The following is a 7,915-nucleotide window of genomic DNA, read 5'->3' on the forward strand; positions in this document are numbered from 1 at the left end:
TTATTTTATTTTATTTGTTTTGTTTTGATTTTGCTTTTATTTGTAAAATTATTTTTAATTAAATTTACTTTAAATATTTTATAATTGATTATTTTTAATTAAATAATTAGTATTGTTTACTATATTACTATTTTTAATTAAATAATTTGTATTATTTAATAATTAATTATTAGCATTTTATGAACCCAAGGGGTTTGTAAAATTATTATATTTTTATTGAACATAGGGTTTGTGAAATTTATTTTCATGACAATTAATAATTCATTCCACAGCTGGTTATTTAGCTAGTCATGTGACATGCAGGTAAACAAATAAAATATTTATTTTTTTAGTAAGACTTTTATTTTGATTGTTTTTATTTTTTAATTATTTAATTACATTTTTTATTATTTATATTTTTTTAATTAATTAAATAATGTTTTTAATTTGCCAATTAATTATTAGCTCTTTATTAACCCCAGGGGTTTGTGAAATTTATTCATTTTTGTGTCAATTATTAATCTACTTCATAGCTGGTTATTTAATCAGCTGGTCATGTGATCCGGACATGGTGGACTACCCTGATGTAAAATAAAATGGCTTCATCTTCATTTTATGCATATGTACTTAAAAATAAATGTCAAAAGTACCACTGAATGTCAAAAGTACCAATCATTGCTTATTGTATAAAGTTTTTAATGACTTACACTTAATTTAAGTCCCTGTTTTAAGCTTTCAGGCAGCAGAGTGCACTTATCTATGGTGCCCCACGCAGTGCTCTGGGTTTCTGGTCCTGTGGTCAGCATGGACAGTGTCCATATAGTGGCATGCAGATCACCATGGGCCCTGCTGGGATAAGAATGGCAGCGGTTAGGTGTGTGATGAGGAAGGTGACAGGATCCTGTGTGAACTAACTGATAGAGGAAGCTATTCCTGCCCATTCCCACAGACCAGCCCAAAAAACATATGCTGGAGTGTCAGGAACACTAGCAACACTGCTGACAATGCAGAAAGTGACAAGTGTGTTCGCTGTCACCTCTCTATCGGGGCAAAGCAAGGCCCTCGCGTGTGCGTTTACATCCACTCGCTCTGACAGACATGAACACATGCACCGCAAGCAGCACTGAAGCTGTGGTCGCCAATGGCTGTTCTATGTAACCTCTCAAACTAATTTAATTGAGGTGCTGATGGCCTTTTCTTCACACTTTGATCATAAAACCTGGAAGGAAACAGAACAAAGCACTGACAGGAAGACAGTCACCATGCGGCCAGTCGATTGCATGTGTATGTATTTCAAGGGGTTGTTAATTTTAAGAATAAGCACCTGTGAATTCTGCAAATACACAATACTGTTCAAAAGTTTGGGGTTGGTCATTTTTTTTATGTTTTAGTTTCTTATGTTCACCAAGGCTGCATTTATTTGATATAAATACAGTAAAAAACAGTAATATTGGGAAATATTACACTATAAGAAAAGTCTGTAAAAAATAGTTCACATATGTGTTAATAGTGCTAATATGAAAGATCTATTGATTTTTTTTTTTTACAGGTGTTTTACATGTATTTTGAGTCATGCATTGCTTTGTGTTTTAGGGTTAAAAGAAATGTCAGTGAACTTAACATTCATATTAAAACAGTATATTGTGTCGTGTTTTTCAGTGCTGAAAAAAATACGATGAAACATTCAAATATCAAATAGTCACGTAAAAACAGATGGAAATGAATATAAAACCTAACCAATCTGTATAGTAATGGTTTGACTTTTCCATTACTATACAGATTTTTTTTTTATTACAACTTAAATTATTTCTATTGTATTATATTTTAAATTATATTATTATATATTTTATTCCTGATTTTTCAGCATCAATACTTCAGTCTTCAGTGTCACTTGATCTTTCCGAAATCATTATACAGGTGCATCTCAATAAATTAGAATGTCATGGAAAAGTTCATTTATTTCAGTAATTCAACTCAAATTGTGAAACTCGTGTATTAAATAAATTCAATGCACACAGACTGAAGCAGTTTAAGTCTTTGGTTCTTTTAATTGTGATGATTTTGGCTCACATTTAACAAAAACCCACCAATTCACAATCTCAACAAATTAGAATACTTCATAAGAACATAAAATAGAATACTTCATAAAAACATTTTTAGTGAATTGTTGGAAAGCATTCCTTCTGGAAAGTATGTTCATTTACTGTACATGTACTCAATACATGGTAGGGGCTCCTTTTGCTTTAATTACGGCCTCAATTCGGCGTGGCATGGAGGGGATCAGTTTGTGGCACTGCTGAGGTGGTATGGAAGCCCAGGTTTCTTTGACAGTGGCCTTCAGCTCATCTGCATTTTTTGGTCTCTTGTTTCTCATTTTCCTCTTGACAATACAAGATTCTCTCTGGGGTTCAGGTCTGTTGAGTTTGCTGGATATTTTTGTGGAGACATTTTTTCAGTATACTTTGATGAGTAGAATGTCCAAAAGAACAGCATTTATTTAAAACAGAAATATTTTGTAACATTCTAAATGTCTCTTCTATCACTTTTTGATCCATTTAATTGGTCCTTGCAGAATAAAAGTATTATTTACCATAGCGTACTTTTTTTGTCTTTTTTCGTCTTATAACGAAATGGCTGTAAAATCCTTCTTTTTTTAATACACTTAAATTTCTATTGTTCAGCATCCCTTAATGTACGATTTCTGCTCTGGTTGATGTTCGTTTCTATTTTTAGTTCTGCTATTTGCACTCAAGAAACAAGGAGTGACATGCTTTGTCTGGTGTTGAACTCGTGCTACAGGACAATGGATGCACTGGCAGTGCGGGAATGAGCTAAGTGATGTTTCACTCTTTGCCCTGCCTTTTTGCTTTCCGCTCTCTATGTCATCCGTGAAAAGGATCTTATCATTCAGCCGGTCTGTGGACAGATCCTCAGCCTGCTGACAAAACATTGTCACCCATCACAATGGACTGCAGCAGCCATGCCTCTGCGGCAAAGTGGCAGATATGGCCCTCGTTGGCTCGGCTCAAACCCCCAGCTCCGCTAACAGCTCCTCCTTTTGTCCATCACTCAGACCACTGCAAGCCACCCTGGCGCGCAGGCCAAAGCGCAAACAAGAGGACAAAAAGAGAAAGGAAGACAGATATAAAAGCCCTCCCCCCGGCTTCCTCTAATCCAATTAGAAGGCTGTAAATTTGATTGGAGTCCTGAGAGTGTGCCTTCAGCTGTCCGTCATTAGCGAGTACTGAGAGGGGCTCAAACCTCATAGCAGAGGTAAAGACTGAGATCAGAGTACAAGGAGACACGCATGTGAAAATGGAACCACAAAGGACATGTTTGGATGCTACACTGTGAGAAAAAATCTGCAGAAAAAAAAGAGAAAAGGTACTGGTAATTTTGTGCCAGGACACTATACGTTAAGTTTCCAGACATGTGTTTGAACTCTAAAACATAATGCAGTGTGCAAATTAAAATACAGGTAAAGCACCTGTGAAAAATCCGTATGGAAAATTCATCCATATTAACACAGTACATTGTGCCCTATTTTGCCAAAAAATAGGATGAAACCATTCAAGTATCATGATTATTTACAGTCACTTAAAAACAGATGGAAATTAATATAAAACCTAACCGTCCTGGTCTGCTGGTCTTAGCTGCTGTAAAACCAGCAAACAGACCAGCATGTTCTTACAACAAGATGTTCTCACAGCAGGGTGGATGAGTTGCCAATTCAAAGTCACTGTAAAATAGTTGAAAAACACACTTGTGACTGAACATCAATTGAATATTAACATCAATCTACCATGCTACTATTTAAACACAGTTAGACTAATGAACTATATTGCTTGGTGGAAAAATGATTTATTATATTTTGATTATTATTATTAATAAATGTAATTATTTTATGGGCACTGGTATTTTTATTACACTGTTGTTGCCGTCTTTTTATAAAAGCAAAAAAATAAAATAAAATAAAATAAAATATTTGTTTATATTAAAAAATTAATTGTCCAAAATAAAAAGGCTTGTTTGTGTAATAGTAGAACCTTTAATTTTATAAATAAATAAACAACAATTGTAAATATCTAATTTATAAAAACTTTATGAAATGCTTTATGAAAGCAATAAAATAAAATTAATGAAGACATAGGGTTTTGTACATGTTAAAAAACAAATTGTACAAAATAATAAGGCTTGTTTGTGTGGTTAATAATTAAAACTTAAATTTTTTTTAAGTAAACAAATAACATTTGTAAATATCTCATTTATAAAAAAACATATTAATTATATTATTAACTTAAGTAATTTGTCATTCAAGTCTTAATTAAATACTTGCACTGAATTGAACGCAACAGTATACATTAAAATTGCTGTGCATATTTCTAGTGTTGAAAACTTGGACTTGGTTATTATAAAATAATTTATCTATAATTTTGCTTTCATGGTTACCAACATCTTTTTACTATGTCAAAAATCACTAATACACAAGGCCTTCATTATAATAGACTTGCATCCTGCATCACTGAATTCGACTGATTCAAGTTAAATCAGAACTGAAACTTAAAGATTTTTAGAAGCGATACAAAGACAGAGGAAACAACTTTGAAAACATTGGCTCTGCCAAAAGCAAGTAAAACTAATAGGGTCATTTGATCAGTCTTGTTAGTAAAACGAGAAGTGATCAACATACAGCCTCATTTCTCCTTTGTCATACAAACACATGCGTCTCCGAGTGGCTTTGTTGGAGCTTGTGGGTTATGGGGGTGGCAGTGGTCAAAACCTTAGACGTGGTAACCAGGTTTGCTTGCCACGCATACAACGGGACAGCAGGGCCCTTTCTTTAGGTCATTGTGTAATTATTGTGTCAGAGCTGCATTAGTCTGATGGCTGTCACAGGGCTGTCCTCAAGCTCTTAGGGTCAGACTAATGGATGTAGTTACAGTGGTCGGTAAACAAATTGACTGAGGAATCCATACAGGAAAATAAAAAGAGAAAAAGAGAGAGAGAGACCGAATGAGCAGACAAGAGTTAGACAATAGAGAGAATGACAGGAGAATGAAAGAAAGGAAAAGGTAAAAGTAGAACATGCAGGAGGGGAAGACGAAACAAGAAAAGACTCAAATCAATAAAAGCCTGCGGGATCAATAAGAGCTACATTTTCATCTGTAACAGGATTGACTCCCCGCGACCTGATATAACTATTCCCAGTGCATATGTTGAATAGAGGGAGTCCTGCCTTGGGGATGTGACTGACAAGTCTGCATCATCCGACTACAATTTGACAGGAATTTTAAAGAACAAATCACAAAAATGGCTGATTAACAGAGCTGTGCATTTTATGGAACTAAAACATCCTAGTATGTTTATTATTTTTATCATATATTCATCAGAAGATTCTTTCAAACAAACTTATTGGCTTTTCACAGGTTTTTTTAGAGGCAGCATATACAGTATGTATTCAATTCAGTAATTATGGAAGCATGTTTCTACCACTGGGTAGAAAAAAAAAAGGTTTTGCGACTTTTTATCTCACAATTTTCACAAGATTCTGGGTTTCTATCTCATAATTGGGACTTTTTCCTTTTCTTTTTTCTATATAAACTTGCAATTTTTTATTTTATTTTTTTTTTACCCTCAGAATTGCTCATTTATATTTCACAATTTTCTGCTTTTTAACTCACAATTGCCTTTTTTTTATTCTGTGGCAGGAAAAAAAATTGTGATAGATAAATACAAGTCAAGTCAAGTCACCTTTATTTATATTTTATATAGTGCTTTATTCTATACATATTGTGTCAAAGCAGCTTTACAGTATTAAACAAGAAAATAGTGTAAATAATGCAAGAGGACAATAGTTAACACTCAATTTTTCAGTTAAAGTCAGTTCATCATTGATCCAGCTCAGTTCAGTTCAAATAGTGTCTGTGCAATCAAATCGACAATATTGCCAGAAATGAAGTGTCCCCAACTAATCAAGCCAAAGGTGACAATGGCAAGGAACCAAAACTCCATCGGTGACAGAAATAGAGAAAAAAACCTTGGGAGAAACCAGACTCAGTCGGGGGGGCCGGTTCTCCACTGGCTAGATGAAACCAGCATGGCGTGGATTAATTCCAGGCTGCAACACCAGTCAGATTGAGCAGAGGACTTGTCTGGTTCTCGTGGTCTTGTGCCAACAGCCATCTTGGTGATGAGGTCTTTGCAGGGGATCTGTCTCTGGGGCTCGTCTATTTGACATGGTCTCCGCTGACATTCAGGGCTGTAGAGGTCGTCTCTAGGTGCTGATCCACCATCTGGTTTGGATACACACTGAATCCGGGTGGCTACAGCGACCATCTGATCTGGATTCAGACTGGATACATATGGCTACGGTGACCTCGGAATAGGAATGAAACAGACTAATATTAGCGTTGATGCCATTCTTCTTACGATGTAACAAGTATATTTGGATGTTATGGGAAGTGTTCCCGGTTCCGGTTGACCTAATTAATGCAGCCTAACCATCTAACGGATTTGAATTATAGAAATGTGATAGTGTGTTATGTGTACGCCAGGTTAAAGAGATGGGTCTTTAATCTAGATTTAAACTGACAGAGTGTGTCTGCCTCCCGAACAATGTTAGGTAGATTGTTCCAGAGTTTGGGCGCTAAATAGGAAAAGGATTTGCCACCCGCAGTTGATTTTGATATTTTAAGTATTATCAAATGGCCAGAATTTTGAGATTGCAGCGGACGTGAAGGACTATAATGCAAAAAGAGCTCGCTCAAGTACTGATGAGCTAAACCATTCAGGGCTTTATGAGTAATTAGCAAAATTTTTAAATGTATATGATGTTTAAAAGGGAGCTAGTTCAGTGTTGACAGAACCAGGCTAATATGGTCATACTTTCTGGTTCTAGTAAGAACTCTAGCTGCTGCATTTTGGACCAGCTGGAGTTTGTTTATTAAGCGTGCAGAACAACCACCCAATAAAGCATTACAATAATCTATCCTTGAGGTCATGAACACATGGATTAAAGTTTCTGCATTTGACATTGAGAGCATAGGTCGTAATTTAGATATGAGGTCATAAACGCATGGATTAACATTTCTGCATTTGACATTGAGAGCATAGGTCATAATTTAGATATATTTTTAAGATGGAAAAATGTGGTTTTACAAATGCTAGAAAGAAAGTTCCTAACTGATGATGAAGAATTGATAGAGCAGCCATCAAGTGTTAGACAGTGTTCTAGGTTATTACATGCAGAGGTTTTTGGTCCGATAATTGACATCTAACATTTTCAGAATTCAGCAGTAGGAAATTACTAGTCATTCAGGTTTTTTATATCAATTATGCATTCCGTTAGTTTTGCGAATTGGTATGTTTCGTCAGGCCATGAAGAAATATAGAGCTCAGAGTGTCATCAGCATAACAGTGAAAGCTAACACCATGTTTGCTGATGATATCTCCCAAGGGTAACATGTAAAGCATGAAAAGCCACAGTCCTAGTACTGAGCCTTGTGGTACTCCATACTGCACTTGTGAATGATATGATACATCATCATTCACTGCTATGAAATGATGATGGTCAGAGTATGATTTGAACCATGCCAATGCAATTCCTCTAATGCCAACATAATTTTCTAGTCTATTCAAAAGAATTTCATGGTTGATAGTGTCGAACACAGCACAAAGATCCAGTAGCACTAATTGAAATTTACAACCATGATCGGATGATAAGAGCAGGTCATTTGTAACTCTGATGAGAGCAGTCTCAGTACTATGATACGGTCTAAATCCTGACAGAATACCAATTTTCTCTAAGAAGAAACATAGTTGTGAGGATACTGCCTTTTCTAGTATCTTTGACAGAACAAGGAGATTTGAGATTGGTCTGTAATTAACATTCTCTAGGATCAAGTTGTGTTTTTTTAATGAGAGGCTTAATAACAGC

The 7,915-nt window shown here is 35.3% G+C and overlaps 1 long non-coding RNA gene across 1 annotated transcript in view; it reads right to left on the bottom strand.

The window, feature by feature from the left end:
- Positions 1-753: 753 nt before the first annotated feature.
- The window catches only part of LOC107737832 (uncharacterized), a 36,646-nt gene continuing 29,484 nt past the window's right edge, over positions 754-7,915 (bottom strand). Inside the window, exon 3 of the long non-coding RNA XR_001639826.1 lies at positions 754-825. This is a non-coding gene — a long non-coding RNA (uncharacterized LOC107737832). The remainder of the gene's footprint in view (positions 826-7,915) is intronic.

The sequence above is a fragment of the Sinocyclocheilus rhinocerous genome, unplaced genomic scaffold (genome assembly GCF_001515625.1).
Source record: "Sinocyclocheilus rhinocerous isolate Xijiao unplaced genomic scaffold, SAMN03320098_v1.1 scaffold1876, whole genome shotgun sequence".
Taxonomy (NCBI): domain Eukaryota; kingdom Metazoa; phylum Chordata; class Actinopteri; order Cypriniformes; family Cyprinidae; genus Sinocyclocheilus; species Sinocyclocheilus rhinocerous.